The sequence below is a fragment of the Ursus arctos genome, unplaced genomic scaffold (genome assembly GCF_023065955.2).
Source record: "Ursus arctos isolate Adak ecotype North America unplaced genomic scaffold, UrsArc2.0 scaffold_5, whole genome shotgun sequence".
Classification (NCBI taxonomy): domain Eukaryota; kingdom Metazoa; phylum Chordata; class Mammalia; order Carnivora; family Ursidae; genus Ursus; species Ursus arctos.
Window position 1 is genome coordinate 55,003,001 of NW_026623067.1, and position 19,436 is coordinate 55,022,436.

Sequence of the window (19,436 nt, forward strand, 5' to 3'; positions counted from 1 at the left end):
GTAAATGTTCTAGAACATATATTTGTTTATGTATTTATGATTGCCTCCTGAGGGTAAATTCTTAAGAGGGAGATTACTGGGGTGAGGAGATGCACAAATAACATTTTTAATAAACTTGCTAAGCTCAACTTGCCAAAAAAAAAAAAAAAAAGTGTAGTAATTTACATTCCCACTAACAAGCCATGGTTGTTTACCTCTCCATATCTTTATCAGACTGAGTGTTATCACTTTTTTAAACTTTGTCAAATTGATAAGCATTTAAAAAATCTTGCTTTTGTTTGCAATTCTTTGACCGATAGTGAAGCCAAATACTTTTCCCCCTTAGTCATTTTAATTGTCTATTTATATTTTATTTATCTGATAAGGGAGTGGTTTTCTTACTGATTTCTAAGGCTTTTAGTATATTAAGGCTGTCAACCCATGTTTCAGTACCAGTCTCTAAGGGTTAGCGAGCACCCTGAAACCCCATAAAAATTAGTTATTTTCATCCTCACCTAAAATGGGACAGTCCCTTCAACAGAGCGGTCACGACTCTGAAGTCACTGAAGAGCTTCAGCTGTGGGACCTGGATCTCCCAAGCTGGCGCAAGACCGACCACCTGTGAGCGAGGAGCCCAGGACCCCCGCATCCTCTGGCTCACCTCCGGAGGGCCAAATAAACTGCTGTGCGGGGCGCTCAAGGCCCTCCACCCCCACTCAGTGAGTGCGGAGCTTCGGGCGGGGGTGCTGCCCATCAAGAATGTGTATGTGTGACAGCTGTCTTCCCCCTGTCAGTCATCACCGTAAGGCAGGGTTCTTAACCTTTTCTGTGACACAGACCCCCTGGATAATCTTTGGAAGCCCATGGACCTCCTTTCAGATGATTTTAAATGCATAAAACAAAATACATAAGATTACAAAAGAAACCAGCTATGTAAATTATGCTTGTCAAAATAGTTTCTAGAAACAAATTTGAGATACAGAAATATACATATACATGTCTTTCTTACCTCATCAAATAGGAAGCTCTAGCAATGGGTCTGATAACTACCATAAATTTGGAATTTAGTGGTAAGGCTAACTAGCTGCAGTAACTATGACATAATATAAAAATATGTGATTTCTATTAGTGATGAAGTCACAGGTAATGCTAATACTAATGTAGTTTATTGACTTAATTCATACTTGAAAGATATGCCAAGTCTTAGAACTGTTGGAGGTTGGAGAAAATAAGCTATAATTTTTTTTCATCTGAGTTCATGGACACTCTGAATTCAAAGGGTTAGTTAGGAGCCTTTCTGTAAGGGACAGAACCACCAGTGCTAATTCAGAGGAGAATTATGCTTCATCGCTTCCTTTTAGAAGGCCCTAAAATATTTGCTTATAATGATTTTCGCTGTACAGAAGTTTCAAATTTTTATAGAGTCTAATTTTAACTTTGTGGTTTCTGATATTTCTACATGCTACTGCCTTATTGGTAGACAGGGGCTTTCAATCAAAGGAAGCAAAAGTAAAGATGTGATAGAACTCAAAGAAGTAGAACTGTCCTCTTTGGGGCCCAGGAGAGTGTGGCTGGTACAAGGCAGTCTTGCGGACAGTCCCCTGTAACTTCTATCCGAGCTCCACAGCCATGCAAATCTGAAGTATATAAATGGGCTGAAACGCTACTAAAGGCCTTTTCCAACCAAAGATGATAAAAATATCCAAGCTTGTCTTCTTCCGTTATCTGTATCACTTGAAATATATTCACATTCTTTTATCTGAAGTTTATTTGGATGTAAGGAAAAAAATTGGAATCTGGCTTCCTTATTACCAAATGGATGGTTAGGCCCCAAGACCGTCTTTTCTCCACTGATTGCAAATGCTGTCTTTGGGATACACTAAATTCCTGTGCATATTTAAGTCAACATCTAGCATTGCTGTCCATCCCATTAATTGATAAATTCCACAAAGTATAATTAATTCACTTTGTAGTTCATTTAATATTTGATTTTTGTGGATTACTTGGAAATATCATAGTCATACCTTGTCGTTCTGATGCAGAGGGGAAGAAAGGAACACATAGTTACTGTGACCACGTCTGTGCGCCTCTGCAGCTCACCACGTCTCCCTGGGTCTTTTCCCCTTGGACACAATCACTTTGGCCTCCTCGGGTTCTCTCCTTGGATTCATTCCAGTTCTTACTTGACGTGTTCCATCATCCTAACATCCTGTTCTCAGTCTTACAACGAAGCACCTGGATCCCCAGCTAGAATATGGTCTAATTATACCCCTTGTGTAACTAAACAAATTCCAATTTATTCTGTACTTTAAAAGAAGCATTCATGAAAGAAATCGTGTGTCACACGAGGTCACTGTGTATTGACTGGAACATGGAAATCACCAGCCTTTGTGGTCGACACGTGTTCCCTCCTTCTGACCCCTTTCCCACCCACCCTTGCTTCATCTTTTGATCTCATACTATTTCACATCTCACCTTAAATGTTGCTTATTCACAGAGCTAATAGGTCCCCGAGTGTATGCTCCCCATATATAATAGTTTTTAATTATGTAATTATTTGTTTAGTGACTAATTTCTTATTGATTGTTTCGCTAGATCACTTTCATGATGACTGTGACTATATTTGCTTTGCTTGTTTCAGTCTGCTCAGTGCCTAATTCAGAACCTGGCGCGTAGTAAGAGCTCCATAAGTCTTTGTTGACTAAGTGACAGTTACTGGTAACTCCAACAAGGGAGGCAGTATAACATCATGATATGAGCTTGGTTTAAAATCAGAATGCCTGGGTCTAAATCTGCATATACCATTTATTACCTATATGACCTTGGGCACATTATTAAACTTGTCAGTGACTCCATTTACTTGTCTATAAAATGGGGAGAGGAGCATCTATAGTATAAGGTTTTATGAGGATTAAGTATACAATGTGGCCACAAGAACTCAGTGAATATCAGCAATTTATCATCATGACCATCATTAGAAAGGAAGTTGTTTGAAAGAAAACAAAGGTAAAGCATGGAAAATACTAAAAATCTCACTTCACATCAAGTTCTTTCTTGGATTCTTTCAAGTGGGGGGGAAAAACCCTTCAAACAAAAGAAAGTTTCAAGGAAATCATATTTGGCAAAGATTCCTATAAGCATCAACTCTCCAGTAGGTGAGACAAGTAGACACACACCCCTTCCTTTTGAAACACATGAGTTCTTTATTACTTCAGCCAAAAATTCTTCCAATAAGAAAAAGTTGCGTGGTCACAACTGAAATTCTAAGTGCCAACAAACTTTATGACACAGCAGCCCACTTCTGGCAATGAGTTGTAACTAGAGTGAGTAGGACAATTGGATGGGGGGAGGGGGACAGTGGTCAGCAGAAGCCTGCTTGCAGCCTGCTGGCCAGTGATGTCAATCATCAGCTCCCAAATGCACACCATGTGCCACATTGTGAGAAGTACCATCATCTTTGTCACCATCATCAGCATCTTTACTATTCGTATTTAACAGTAATGAGCACCTGCCAGTGTAAAGGTCACGAAGAGTTTATTTCTTGACTTGTGAGTTACTTTTCTACCCCAACATCTGCCTGGTTAACATTCTGTACTTATGCTTGGCAATGCAACATGGCTGTAGAAAGAAAAGGATAGCCAAAAATAGGTAATCTTCAACCATGAAAGAAATGAGCAGTTCATGACACTAGGATAAGCAACATACATGTCATTTAGACTAAAAAACACACTCAAAACTCTTATTCCACTTATCCTTTCATTTCATCAAATGTCTTCAGAAACTAAGAATAGGGGGCGCCTGGGTGGCTCAGTCTGTTAAGCGGCTGCCTTCGGCTCAGGGCATGATCCCTGCGTTCTGGGATCGAGCCCCACATCGGGCTCCTCCGCTGGGAGCCTGCTTCTTCCTCTCCCACTCCCCCTGCCTGTGTTCCCTCTCTTGCTGGCTGGCTCTCTCTCTGTCAAAGAAATAAATAAAATCTTTAAAACAAAACAAATCAAAAACTAAGGATTAAAAAAAAAAAAAAACCCATGCTGTATGCCTGAGAGATCCTCTCTTTCTCCCTGAAAATCCTCTCAAAATGCTTCCAGAAGGCGGGCCTGATGCTAGAAAGCTATTGGAGTGACTCACAGTACTCGTAAAGCCCAGTGCTCCCGGATGGTCCCCGTGCCTGGGGTCATTTCTCATAATCAGCAGCTTCCACATTCTGAAGTAGGTGGAAGCCAGGCCTCAAAATACCGTTCCACAGTCAGGAAGGGTGGTCACAGCCCAGGCACAAGTATGTCTTTTTTTTTTTTAAGATTTTATTTATTTATTAATTTGAGAGGGAGAGCTTGCATGTGTATGAGCAGGGGGAGGGGCAGAGGGAGAAGGAGACAAGCAGACTCCCCGCTAAGTGTGGAGCCTGATGTGGGGCTTCGTCTCACGACCTGAGATGACCTGAGCCAAAATCAAGATGCTTAACCAGCTGAGCTACCCAGTCATCCCAAGTGTGTCTTAAATGTGTCTTCAAGGCCCCAGAAGGAAGGGAAAAGAGATACAGGAACCAGAAGAAGCAGCAGGCAAAACCAAAAGCTTTGGAATAATAAGAGCCCCGGCTTGGCTTCAAAACTGAGAGGATGCAGTTTGAATCGTGTTGCAGCAAAGGAATAGGAAACGAGACTTCCCTGCTCTTGAATTGGCCCTTTCTCTTTCGTGTTGGTATTTCCGCAGAGTTCAGAATGGTCAGTGACAAGGCTGAGGAGGCTTCCAGGTCCAGACAAAAGTAGCTTCTGCTTCAAGGGGCCATGTTGCATTCCCTGTATGAAGTACTTGTTTACCCCTGAAAACCATGGACTTGCGTGAGGAGGGATGACCAAACAGCTGTCCTCGAGTACCTCCCAGCAGTGTTTCCTGAGCTGGCAGCACCCCCATCTGAATATATCAAGGTGACATGTGTCACCTTCCTCACTTGCAACCTGCTGTTCCTGGAGATACAGATTGGGAGTCTGTCTCTCTCTCTCTCTCTCTCTCTCTCTCTCTCTCTTTTTAAAGATTTTATTTATTTAGAGAGAACAGGGAGGGGACAGAGGGAGAGGGACAATCAAACTCCGCACTGAGTGCGGAGCCCCACTCAGGGCTCGATCTCATGATCCTGAGATCACGACCTGAGCCAAAACCAAGAGTCGGCTGCTTAACCCACCGTGCCACCCAGGCACGCCGTGGAGTCTCTCTTAAGGCAACAATTACTGCTGATGGTGTAATTTCACACATCCACAGTTCTGTGAGAGGAAAGAACAGAAAAGAGAACTTAGATGCCTGGGTCTCTTGTTCTTACCTCAGAACTCTGAATTTTTCATGACCCTCCAGTATCAGTGATTCCAGTGGATTGCTTCACAATGAAAAACACAATTTTGCTTTTCTTTAATTTTATTTAAGCAAGTTAGAAGTTTAATAACCTTTTTCCAGATCCAGTTCTGCATTTGGTGTTAACCATGTTTAAGTGTCAGTGCAGCTTTGAAGAAGCTGTTGATGCTGAAGTAATGGGTTTTAATTGAGTTGACTATTTTTCATTGCGATTTGAAAGTTGTAGCAATAAACATAGTTTTGTACAGATTTATTTCCACTTGAGTGGATAGCATGCTGATATCAAGATAAACTTTAAAAAGATGATGATGGAGAAAGGGGTGGAGGGGGGAGGAAGAAGAAGTAGGTAGAGCGGTGCCTGTGCGGCTCAGTGGGATAAGCGCCTGCCTTTGGCTCAGATCATGGTCTTGGGGTCCTGGGATCGAGCCCCATGTCAGGCTCCCTGCTCAGCGGGGAGTCTGCTTCTCCCTCTCCTGCTGTCCCTCCCCCTTCTCATGTTTTCTCTCACTCTCTCTCAAATAAATAAAAATCTTAAAAAAAAAAAGTAGGTAGAAGAGAATTAGGAAGATCAAGAAGGAAGGGGGTCTATTTGAGAGCTAGGTAGCGGAGGATACCTAGTAGTTGAAGGAAGTGATATTGTTGAAAGGAGCAGATGTGTTTGCCAAGCCAGCCAATGAGCTCTTGGAGGCTGGAGGAGGAGGAGTGGATAGATTGATATGCATCTACTCCTGGCATCCCCACAGTAGAGCAAGCATTCCTTTGGTTGTCTGTGGGCAGAGGAGCTACTGCAGAGAGGAGCTTGGTGATGGAAAGAAAGATAAGAAAGTACCCTGTTCTGCTCAGCCAGGGTCAGCTGATGGCAGTCCCAGTCAAGATGGCGACGTGTCTGGACAAGGAGTTTTGCTTAATGTGCCCGAACATCACCACCACTCACTAAATATTAAAGAACACAAATACTGGAATCACTTTTAAAATATCTAGCTGTTTCTCTTCAAATTTGGGTTGAATTTCCTTTCGCAATATGAGCTATGTTCCGGCCAATTTTAAAGTTTACAGCTCCAGCTGTTAGGGAGTTATGTAAGAGCAAAAGTGATCAAAGGACTTCAAGAGTGGAAAATGCATTTTTCCCCCTTGATTGCATAACTCCCCAAATGGAATGGGCAATGCAATGGAAACACCATCTGCCCACTCCTCCTGGCCCCTCACCGTTACCACTGTAGGCAAAATAATAATAATAATAATATCACCTTAAAGGGGAAAAAAAGGACATGAAAAATGTTGTTGGACTCAAATTTTGTGTGCCCAGGGATTTTTCAAATGGAAGTTGCAAGTAACTAAAATAGATTAAAGTAGAAACCAAATTTCCCTTAACCCTAGGGGGGCCTTCCCTAAAAATATGAACTCAGGATGTACATTTAAAAATACATTTCATTACAGCCAGCGCAATGTTCTAATGTCATTATTTTATGAATGTCTCTCTTCCTATTGGTTTTTATGTTCTTTCAGAACAAGGAACTTCTCTTTTTGTCTCTGCCTCCCTAGTCCTTGGCATACAATAAGATCCAATAAATATTAAAACCTGAATAAGAATTATAGAAAACATGACTTCAGTCCTCTATCAGCAGAAGCCCAGACATGCTGCAATGATACCTCTTGGAATTAAGAGTCAGAGACTTGATAAAGGCCAAAAGCTGGGCAAGGTCAGGTGACTAAAGCAGGCGAAGGCAGTGGGCTCTGGATCTCCTTCGCAACAACTCCAGAGTATCTTTGGGCTTTCAGGTGCTGGTGGCCTGCCCTATCCATTTCAGGACAAGTCAGCTACCAGACTGTGTTAGTCCCTGCCCAGAGCCCCAGTGGGCAGTGATTGTGATACACCAGGGTCTGACTGGCATTCCCCTAAGGATGCCCAATCACCAGCTGGCAAATTATATTCCCAGATCCAGGATGCATTCAGTTAGTGGACAACATGATTTAGATTTATAGCACCTACTTCAAAAATCTAGGGAGATCCACTCCCAATAGAGAGATGCCACTCCAGTGGGAGTAAGCAGAAGCTAGAGAGAAATTCCGAAGAGCTAGTGAAGGCTAGACATTTCCAAAGAGCTTGGAAAGGCTGCAAGAAGAGAGGATAGGATAATGCCTTTTAGCTTCTCTCTTCCTTGCGGTGACACTGGCGCTCACTCCATCCTTGGTCTTCTACTCCACCATCCATCCCTGTTCAGCCCTTCCATTTTTCTGGTCTTCATGACCTGTCGAGGAAAGCGAAGGAGGATTCGTATGCTGGAAAAATGTTGAAGTGGAGGATTCCTCAGGCCCTTCTAGCTCTCAGACTCTCTAGTCTATACATATTTTCATAATCTTCTCTTGGGTCTCTATTCATACTTTCTCTCTTAGGACCCTTCTCTACTACATAGAAGTTTCAGATCACTTTCATTGTTCCACTCCCCTGCTCAAAGCCTACAAGTGTCCTCCCAGCTTTCCTCTATCCTGCTGACTGCAAGTCTGCATCCCTTAGACTGTCTTTTATGACCCTTACAACTGTGACCTAAACCTGCCTCCTCTGCCTTATTGTTCCCTTGCCTGGAAACACTACCTCCTTCTGAATTATGCCCATCTTTTGACAACCAGTCCAAGGGACTTCTGTCTAATTACTCCAGCCCATGGGTGTATTTCAGTTTTCTGAAGTCCTGTGGAATGTAAAGAGGCTCACATATGCTCAGTTTTCCATGTCTTGCTGGAACCATGAGTTAACTCTATATGTAGGCCACATAAGTAGCTCTTAAAAGTCTTGCAACTTGAAGGGGACACCTGTAGTGAGAAAAGAACTGAGATAGAGTCAGAGGCCCAAGCCTAAGGCACCACTTGGCTGTTTGACAGCTCTGTGGCCTTGCCACACAGTGTGGGAAGGAGTGGGTACATGATTTAGTAAGATATGCCAGAAACCTGGGATTGCAGATTATTTTAACTATATAGTCAATAGTGTAACTTTGTGTTTGGAAACACAAGTTATTTTGTAACAGCAATTGTAAAAAGTAAGGTTTAACCAAATCTCAGCTGCTGAGTGTCTAAAGAAATTGACTTCATTTTAAAGTATTCTTGATTCTTTTCTTTCTTAAAGATTTCATTTATTTATTTACTTAGGGAGCCTGCGAGCAGGGAGAGGGGCAGAGGGAGAGAGGGAGAGAGAAGCAGACTTTCCTCTGAGCTGAGAGACCAGTGTGGGGCTTGATCTCATGACCCTGAGATCATGACCCGAGCTGAAATCAAGAGTTGGCTGCTTAACCGACTGAGGCACCCAGGCACCCCTAAAGTAATCGTGATTCTTAATCAAAAGTGAAAGGCTTGCCCTCCCTTAAGGGCTGGGATAGATCAGAATTTCTGGGAAACGTGAGATTTTTGTGGTTATTAATAAGGTTATGTTAAGAATCCTGTCTTAAACCCTAATTTACATAATATGGAGAAAAAAAATACCTTAACGATAGGGTCCTTATGAAAGTTAAATGAGACAAGATCTATGAAAGTATTTGCAAACAGGAAAGTTCTGTTTCAACATAACATGTGAATAGATAGGAGAGGCTCTCATTATCTGAGGTTAATTAGTACCAGAAGAGGCTTAAACTGAATCCATTTAAAACAGGAAGGAAGGTGGACATAGGAAATGGTGGGAAATTTGAAAATTAAAAGTAAAAATTGTGAAAAATTTTATGAAAAAAACGTACTTACCTTCTACTTGATAAACTTCAGATTATCATTGTGGCCATGTGCTCAACATTAGGACAGAGAATTAATGTTGGGGATTTAGGGCATATGTTATCTCATAAAATTGTATCATAGCACAATACAATTAATTTTACTTCATGTTTGGGTTTCTCAACATGCGCACAGAAAGGATTAATTTTGCAAGAACATTAAAAGATTTATCAATTCTTCAAGGACTGTTTTCTCTGGAAAACAGAGAAGTCCCAGCATGTCATCACCTTTGTCAATTTTCTCTTCTTCAATAATTGACTGATAAAACCCTGCTAGATTTTAATTTGTCAAGAGCTTTCTACGTTGATTGACTATACCTCCAACGTCAGTTGCATCGATCTTATAAAATCCGGAATATTTTCTAACTGTGTAATTTTGCATTTTTTTTTTTGCATTGTTTTCCCAATATATGTTATTAGACAGTGGGGCGCCTGGGTGGCTCAGGTCTTAAGTGCCTACCTCCAGCTCAGGCTGTGACCCCAGAGTCCTGGGATTGAGCCCCACATCAGGCTCCCCGCTCAGTGGGAAGCCTGCTTCTCCTTCTCCCTTTGCCTGCCACTCCCCCTGCTCTCTCTCTCTCTCTCTCTCTGTCAAATAAATAAAAAACAATCTTTAAAACAACAACAACAACTATTAGACAAGGGCATTGACATTAGGAGTAGAGGTAGGTATTTGAATTGAAGAGGAATATCAAAATGGGGCAGTTCACTTTGTGAATGGTCAGTTTGTTTGTTCTTTTGTGTTATGATGACCTGCTTCCCCGTATGACCTTGGACCAGCAAGGCTTTGGATGATGAGGTCTTAGGTTACGAGGACTCTGTCTCATATTTGTATATCTGATAATATCTCTCACATCACCTTACTGAAATAGGTGTTTGGTTACTTTCGACTGAATGTGTGATTGATTGGGTAAATAATGAAGGACCTGGAGGAAGAAATGAACAGGCAGAAGCTCTAGGCTCTCACTGCAAAATTTACATTTCAGTAAGAAAGCCCCAAAGAATAGCTAATCTCAGTGAAATGGGACAAACACAAGACCAGAGACCAAAAGGGATTGAGGGTTAGACCCAATTTCTCCATCTACGAAACAGAACCAATTTGTTCAGGGTTCATGATGAAAACGTGCGTGTTCTTACCGGGTCTGTCACTTGGCAGAGCTGTAAAGGAATATTATTTTTAAAAATAATAATTGTAATAAATACTGGTGTCTGCCCTGTGTTGAGGAACAGCTTTGCTCCAGAGGCCTTCCCTACATTGTTCAAGAGTCTCACATTAGGGAGTCCCACAGAGCTGTGGGATGGACATAGTTACCTCAGGACAAAGTTTTACTTAAAAGATTTTCAGAGAAGAATTCTGTTTTTGAATAGAATACAAACTAGGCATACATTTTACAGTAAAACTTATTTTCTGGGAAATTTTACTTTTGCAGAAGGTCTCGGGGCTACGTCTGCAGGAAGCACCCTACCACCCACCCTTTGGGTGCCCCCCACGTCAGTGGAAAATTTTAGAAAGCTCCCTGTCCTGTCATGTCATCCTCTCAACAACTCTAGGACACATGCATCCTTATCGTTGTTTTGCCTGTGAAGAAACTGAGCTACAGAAAAGTTGTGAACGAAAGCTTGCAAACATGTTAGTGACAGAATCCTGCTTTCCCCTCATGACATCGTCCCGTGGGCAAGTTGTTTCTTCCCGTCCCCGTGACTTTGCCCCTTCTACACTTTTCTTTCCCCTTAACCGTACCTCTCTCCAGATGCCCAGTCTCTGCAACAACTCCTTTCCTAGATTTCTAGAGGAAAACAATCTAAGGATTTGCCTTCACACTTCAGAGTTCTCAGGTGGTTAGGTAATTCAGAGTGGTTGCATTTCAGAAGGAGAGCACTAGGATAGGGTCATGCTCAGCCAAGAGAACTGAACTGCTGTTAGAGGAATTTCCCCACTGCCTTGGCCTAGTTGGGACAATACACTGGGTTTGGTTCCCTTTGCTCAAATGATCTTGAATGCACTATTTCAGGTATATCAGACCCCTTCTCTTTTTAGAGGGATGGCCAAAAAGATACCCAACAAGTATGGTCACAGCCCACCTTCCCGTCTTTCCCACTGGAGGTGGTAAGTGGAGAGTGGAGGCAGGTAAGGGGTTTCCTAGAGAGAGTGGAAGGCAACAAATCCTCAGACACTCTTCTAAGGACCAGAGTGAAAAACCATGAAGGCGCACAGAGATGAAAAAGGAGCGATATCCTTAAATAGCTCTCGGGAAGGTCTTCGCCCCGAGGGGGAACTGAGATTCATTTCAGGAACTTGTGGTGGTCTGTTGTCACAGCATCCTACCAAACTGGAAAAACAGTCCTTCTCCAACATTTCTGCAGCACAGAAAGTAGAACCATTATCGTAGGAAGCTGGTCTGTCTGTCAACAGAAGAGTCCATTGGTTCTTCTAAAACACAGGAATTTCTGGGTTGAAAACAGCCTTAGAATCTCCAGGATTGGCCCAGCACTGCAGCTTGTGGATAAACCACAACAGGACATAATATTCTTTCCTCCTAAGCTCCTATATAATTCTGGTTTGAATACGTCCATACTTGTGGTTTCTATTTCTGCCCTAGTTTTGCTTCCTAACCTTCAGAAAGTCTGGTTCTCAGTCTTGAACCCTGTCTGTCTCTCTCTTCCCTGCTCACCACCCCCCACCACGTACACACAGATGTTACTTCTTTTATTCAGATTTCTTCTTAGGTGACAGTTGAAAGATTGTAGAAACAAGAGGCCAGAGGTCTTACCTGATCAGTTCATCAGGGCCTTCAAAGGGAAATAGGATAGAATTTAGTTATCTGGAGGTCCGTCAAAAACAAGCATACAGGGGCCTAGCCTGAGGTGATTAGAAAATACATTACTGTTTGTAAGAGGAACTGTGAGGGAAGGGCAGGTCGATAATAGGAAGCGTTTATGTGGTTCTCACTGTATGACCTTCCCTCCTACTGTAAAGAATCCTCCCACCAAGCCCATGCTATGCATGTATTCCCACCATAGAAATGAGTAAGTTGAGGCACAGAGAAATTACTCACTGAATACACAACTAGATAACTGTAGGGGTAGAATTTGACCCTGGCATTTCAGCCGTCGTGTGTGTGTTCTTCACTGCTCTGCAGGGCTGCTTTTCTAGTAATGGGGGGACTTTCTGTACTCACCCAGCATAGCCTGAACCGTGTAAGTTTCTTTCATTATTCCTTTCCCCCTCCTTCTTTCTTTCTGTTTTTTTCTTTCTGTCTCATGATTTGCCCCCATATAAACCCAGTGCTTTCTCAAAGCCTTTGCCGCACTTGAGGTAACATCCTTAGTTGTTCATCGTCCACTCAGAAGACACTTCCCCTGAAGACACTTGAAGATAGAGACAGAATGTCCTTATTTAAAGCACGCACAACAGGGGCACCTGGGTGGCTCCGATGGTGGAGCGTCTGCCTTCGACTCAAGTCATGATCTCAGGGTCCTGGGATCAAGCCCGGTGTCAGTCCCCATGTCAGGCTCTCTGCTCAGCGGGGAGTCTGCTTCTCTCTCTCCCTCTACCCTCCCCCCTGCTCATGTTCTCATGTTCTCTCTCTCTCTCTCTCAAATAAATAAATAAAATCTTGAGAATAAAATAAAGCACACATGGCAAACAGATATCTCTTTTCTTTATGTGTCTTAGAAGACTTTCTTCTGAGGATTCGTGAAAACCTCCTTCCTTCGCTCTTACGGTCTAGGTTGCAGCAATACCCTTGAGAGTTTTCTCTTTAACCGTCTGCAGCGTTTTAGGGGCTTGAATCTAATCCGTACGGGCCGGTTTCTGGCTGCACTCAATTCAGCAGAAACTCCATGACCCACAAGTCATCCCTTAAACGGTAGTCGTTTCTAGGGCAATTTTCTTATTTCTGTGGTATTTTGTTTTTGAGACTGTTGAGTTTCCCATCAAAGCAAAACCAAATTTATCTTTTCCATTCTAGCCCATTCTGTCCTGTTGAGGTGAAGGTCAGCTGTGAGGTGGGGCTGGTTTCCAGCCCCTACTAGACGTCAGCAGCCGGAAGGATGGCACCTTTGCCTCCCGGGGCCTGACGATGCCTGGCACGGAACAGGTGCTTCGTGATTGCTAGCTAGAAATGAACAAAATGATGAATTCAGGAATCCTTTCTGCCGTATGGACCATCTTCCTACTTGAAACTCAGTTACCCTCAGGCAAGAATAGTTTCTCCGTGTCTGTGCCATTGTTAAATTAGTGGAACCCTGACCTGTGACTAGGTGGATGGTGTAAGCCATACAACTGCCTTATACTTTTAAGATATCATCTGACAAACTATTGAATCCCAACCCTGTCCCAAAATGATGCTAACTGATGCTATGTGAAGGCTTATTATATTATTTTCTCCACTTTTGTGCATTTGAAATTTTCCATAACTTTAAAAAAAAATTTTTTTTAGAGAGAGAGCAGAAGCAGGGAAGTAGGGGCAGAGGGAGAGAAGGAAGAGAATCTTAAGCAGGTTCCACACTCAGCACCCTGAGATCATGACCGGAGCCAAAATCATGAGTCGGACGCTTAACTGACTGAGCCACCCAGGTGCCACCATAACTTTTACTTTTAATCCGCCTACAAGAAATGTTATATTTAAATCAGGATAATAGTGATTTTAAAGGGAGTGGTTAGTACAAAGGAGTCCACTCAAATCTGCTAAGTATAATTGCACAAGAAGCTATTTCTATTTCTTTCGCCCATATTGAAGTACTGATTTAAAGCAATTTGGTTAAAGGGAGCTTCTGAAAACACTTTAGATTAAAACTGGGTGAGTTCTTTGACAGTATTTGTTCTTTATCTTCCTTATAGAACACAGTGTCTGGGAGACTATCTTGACACAAAGTGACCTATCAGTTCTAAGATGCTCAAGGAATCTCTGTTGTAATGCTGCCACTTCCCGAGGACTTAAATGGTACCATATAAAATGGTACTGGTGAAACTAGAAAATGGAAACTTTGAATATATATGATGATTCTGTGTATATGCATGTGTGTGGATATAGGTTAGACAAATATTTATAGCAAGAGATATTTCCACTTAAAAGAAATGAAAAAAATGTTGGCTATAGCCATTAAAATTTGAAACATTGATGGTTCAGAAATACTGAAACAGCAGGTTCCTCTTTACCACCCTGCGATTAGACTTTTCTACTATACACTTGTGTTCATCGAGTAACAGCATGAGAATACCCTTCTCTATATTAACATGTCCACTTCAAACTGGACAATGGCTTTTTATGATAATGTTCGTCCTCCATTTACTGTAAATTAAAAAATAAATAACTTACATAAAGAAAAGAAATAAGCTGGAATTGCTTATTGTTTGTGATTTTAAGAAGAAAGTGGGATCCAGGCTGCATAGACTAGGCTAAGACGAGTGACTCATTAAACCACTGCTTGCTCCAATTGGACATGTTTCTGCAGGTCTCTGGGCTCTGATTTCCCCACTTTGCTTCATGTGTAGAGATCATTCATTTTAGAATTGAAATCCATCAGTTTAGAAATACAAAAATTGTTCATACATTTCCCTTTGTGGTTTTTCCTCAAATACGCAATATCCGAAGAAATTTGTCCAAACCCCTTGAGAAGAACAGTAATAACACTTAGTCCTACCTGAAATGTATCCTTTTTGTTGTCGTTGTCAAGAAGTCTGGTCTGTGTTTGATAGCTGTTTGTTACCATATGAATTCCTTCAGTATTGTGACTGAAGAAGTTTCTGGGATTCAGCATGAGCAGGGAAACATGTATACCTACATACCCATGAAGACAGTGGCATCAGAGGAGATGTGAATACATCTCTAAATGGTTGAGTCTTATTGAAGTGAAAGCTTGCTGAAGTGCTGGTGAGACTGAGCACCACTGCGTGTAGGACTGGGTCCCTAACGGAAATGCACGGGGGGAGGCCACAGCCATCTTAAAGGACAAATGGCTTCGATTCTTCCAGAATCAGAGATTGTCAGAATTCTGGGCCAGGCAGAGGCCATGAGAGTGGCTAATTTTCAGATTTGGTGCATCTGATATCTGAACTGAATTGGTTCAGTATGGTTTCTCCAGAAGAGTTTAAAAACTGAGTAAATATTAAGCTAATCATACTGCATGAGCCAAACCCAATTAATTTTGGTCAGTGTAATCCTAACAAACTAAGATGATGCAAATGGAACATTCTGAGTTCCGCTGACCCACTTCAAATGAAAGTATATGCAATTCCAGCCAATGCATGACTAGTTGGGCATAGTCAGAATTATTTGTTTTAATGTTACTTTACTTCATGTCTCCATGTTAAGCACATGCCTGGCTGCCTTTGGTCAGCCAGTCTGAAAGCTATAATATCCTGCAGTAGAGCATTCAGCTGTTGGTCCTTGAGGGAGTACAACCTTTGATCACAGGTCCCTTGGCCATCCACTCTGTGTTACCAGATCAAAAATAGGGATATTTATTTCATTTGGCATGGATTAGAGAATTAAATCAACACATCACCAAACACAAGCTCCAGAAGATGTGGCTCAGACAAGGATCCTAATGCAGTCCCAGAGAAACAATTTTTATGGCACATAAAGTTTTTATTATGCATAAACTCTAAATTTATTTTTAATTTTTTTCAAGGCTGTCAGTAGGAGGACTGCTGGTCTATAGCAAATTGCAGATTGTAAAAATCTTTCCACAATGAGGCAACATCTTTTTCCACAGTGACTGTGGTCCAGGTTCTCACAGCAATGTTCTTACCACACTGGGTCACGGCCAGGTACCTTGGAAGTTAGACAAATACAGCTAGCTAAGGAAATCCTAAATGATAGTTGTGTCACAATGTCCTTACCCATCTCCCTCCCCGACCCCAAACCATTGGCTTCCTTGCCACTGGGCCAGTACACATCCTTCCCTCCTGCCCCACTTCTTCACACAGTGGCCAGCATTCTGCACTGTTCTTGGCCCATGGTTTGGCCCCGGCTCACAGGGCCTTGGAATTCATCTAGCAGTGAGACTCATAATTCAGACTTCCTGTGCAGACTTCAAACACACACACACACACACACACACACAAACACACACACACACACACACGCACTGGGACCAGCTATCATGGAGCAAGAAAACAACACGAAATACACAAACCCTCTCTTCATACCTGCCAGCAACATCCTAATAAATCCTCTCTTGTTGCCCTGGGTGGAAGAAAGACTTCTGGGATCCCCTCTTCTCTATTTTCAGGATGGAGCATCCTCCAAACCCCAAAAATGTAGCCTAGATTCTTTGTAGACAGTCTCTTCAGTGAGCTCCAGATAGTTTCTAAAATAAAAGGTCACTTTCTGAAAATATTAAGATTCTCTTTTTTTTAAGCACTCAGTTTTCGTTCTTCCCAAATCTGTTTTCTGCAAAAGCTCCCACTCTAGGAGAGAGAATATATTGACGCACAAGTAATTACAAGACTTCTGTGCACCAGAAAAGGAATACATAGGGCTCAGGTCTTTTCCAGCAAAGACCTAAAACAACTGCAATTAGATTTTCTGCTCAAGGGTGCAAAAGCTTCCTGGAGAAAGTGATATTTCACCCTAACCCTAAAAGGACAGCTTCAGCCATGACAGCCTCAAGAGAAGCTCCTCCTCTCTTTATCACACTTGAGGAGAAACTGAGATTCATCTACTAAGTACTTTGCAAAGCCAGTGCTTGAGCGACCAAGACGTGACTGTACCCACTCATCTCCCTTCTTCCCTACATACCTTTTAGCACCAGCTTTGAATTCCTTAGGCAGAAGTTCTCTTGAGTAGATCTAGTCCAGGCTTTAGGTAAGGGAGGCCAAACAGCAGTCTTCAGTCTTGTCCAGTTCATGGCCTCTGTTCAAGATGTCTGGAAAGACAAGTCACGGGAAATGTTATGATTTCTCTTTGCCTCTCCCTGTCCCCCCATCCAAGGTGAAGGATTTCTTCATCTTGTTCAGGGGGGGGGGGCAGTGTCTTACCAAAGACACTCAGAGATGTCTCCTCTTCTGAACCTTTCTTGTGGCTATCATGAAATTCTTCCTCTTTCTCTAGAATTGAAACTCTTGATATTACAAAAAAATCCTCTCTGACAAAAGGAAACATGCTTTCTATTTATGGACTAAATGGCAGAAAAAGCCATTAGAACCCAAGAGTTCCTGAGAAAATTAAGATCCTTGGGTAGCAGGATCTCAAAACAACAGTCTGCAGCAAACCACCATGAGTCATATTTTCCATCAATAAAAAGTTCGTAAAACTAGTGTGTACAGTAATTGGACAAAGATCTTCCAACTCCAGACAATTAGAAGAGCACTGGCTCCCAGACACTAAGGATAACTGTAATAAGATGAATACGTTTGAGCAAGTTTCTAAGACGTGTGCGGCACCGTGCAAGGCTAGCCATTGGGTGGTGCCTAAGGCAAGACAGAGCAAGCGTGTGCCTTGCTTGCTCAGGACCAGAGGCCTCTCATGAGTCTTCTCAGGTAGGATGATTTGGGAAGAGCAGGCAAAAGCCCTTTAGTGCTTCTACCAAGATGGATAAAATTCCCGCCAGCAGAGATTCATCATTGGAGGGTATTGCTTGTCCATTCTTTTAAGAAATGGAGAAGCTCCTGGAAGTTAATGCAGTATGGCATTAACAACCAATTGGAATGGCAGATGAGCGACTTTCCTGGACAGTGAGAGAATGAATCAGAGGATATAAATTCTGGTGGAGATACTATTTTTACAGTATGTCAGAAAGGGGCTCAGCAGAGTCAAAACTGTGAGCGTGTAAATCAGATTAAGACGAATCCTGGATAGCCAAAATTTTAACGCATAGTAATAGAAGCGCTAATGGCATGATTTCTTCTGTTCCTCACATTATAATGCCTAGGACTCAGCTCTCTTCCATCAAAGGCTTTAGGTAATTGCAATTATTTTTTTAAATTACTAGATAGATAGATAGATAGATAGATAGATGGTAGATACAAAATTCTATAGTTTTGTACACACACACACACACACACGGTTCTATCTATCTATTTTCATGGCATGCAAGCCTGTTGTCTTCCCCTTTAAACAGGATATTTCCATCCTATCCCATCCAAGCCAAAGGATAAGAAAACCAACCAACCAACTGCTGGAGGCACCTCAGGCATTACAGGCCTGCTAATAACAGCTGCCCAAACTCCTCATTTCATTGCCAGTCTGGCTTCTGTTTCTTGTTCTACTTTCTTCCAGTTCTGCTCAGCCCTTGCTGGCCATGTGTCTGCTTTTACCTTCTGGATTCTGAAAGTGAGTTTGTTTCGCTGGATATGTTTCAGACCCAGCTTGAGCTCAGCAGCTGACAATTTTGCTTCCTGGGCACTGGGTGAAATCCCCACATAAGGCAGTTTGGCTCCAGTGTTCCCCTGAGGGGTTTGGGGGAGGCAGGGTTTGAGGGGTCCGGACTCATGCACTTCTGATGCTGTGGTCGCTGGTTCCCTGCAATGCCTGCTCATGACAGCTTCTCCCTATAGAGAAGCAGTGATAGAAATGTTGGTCCCTAGCTACTGCAAGCGGTAAGAAGCTTGGAGAATTTTATAGCAAAGAAGGGTATAGTAACGTTTTAGTGGCATTTATTTGTCTCTTTTTTAACCCTAATTATAAAAGTAAGACGTTACTATAGAAAATTTGGGAAAAATACAAAAAAGATTATTTAAAATTATTTGTAATGCCATTACATGAACATAATCTCTATTAACATTTTAATTTATAATCTTCCAATATTATTCCTTATATATACTATATGTTTACCTAGCAAAATTAGAATCACACCAGTCATTCTATTTTGTTTTCACTAAATTTCACTTAATACATACAGTGAATATTGTGTTTAGTTAGATTATATTTGAAAAGTCTTCTATTAAAAAATCTATGAATCCAATGCAACGGGAAGCTGTCTATGAAATATGTGACAGACATTAATAAATAAGTAGGTCTACTAGAGAGAGCTATAAAGCACAATCTAAACATGACTTGGTGATCTAAACTCACTCCCTTTGACAGTATCACTTAAAGGAAGTGAGTCCCAACAGCTAAACCCAGACCACAAGACACAGATTAGAGCACTGGACTTGGGGTCAAATATTCAAGTTGTAATTGAAATGAGTGGCACGTTCTTCAACAAATCCCTGGGCTTTTCTCTCACCGTTTACTAGTCTATGAAATGAAACTCTTCGTCATTACCGTCTGGGGTCCTTGTGAGGATAAATGAGATAATGCTTTGTGAACTGGGAAGTGCTAAGTGATTGAAGTGGTTCTTTGTTACTGAAAAATCAGGTTGGTTAAGAGTGCTGGCATTTCCTTTCCATTAATTTCACTTCATTGCCTGAATGAG

The 19,436-nt window shown here is 42.0% G+C and overlaps 2 long non-coding RNA genes across 2 annotated transcripts in view; one reads left to right on the forward strand and one right to left on the reverse strand.

The window, feature by feature from the left end:
- Positions 1-19,436, forward strand: part of LOC123001043 (uncharacterized) — a 186,614-nt gene that overhangs the window by 134,881 nt on the left and 32,297 nt on the right. The window lies entirely within an intron of this gene.
- On the reverse strand, positions 16,231-17,270 carry LOC130542796 (uncharacterized). The gene is made up of 3 exons (XR_008957631.1): positions 17,059-17,270; positions 16,820-16,946; positions 16,231-16,388 (listed from the first exon to the last, which is right to left on the reverse strand). It is a non-coding gene; the product is annotated as an uncharacterized LOC130542796 (long non-coding RNA).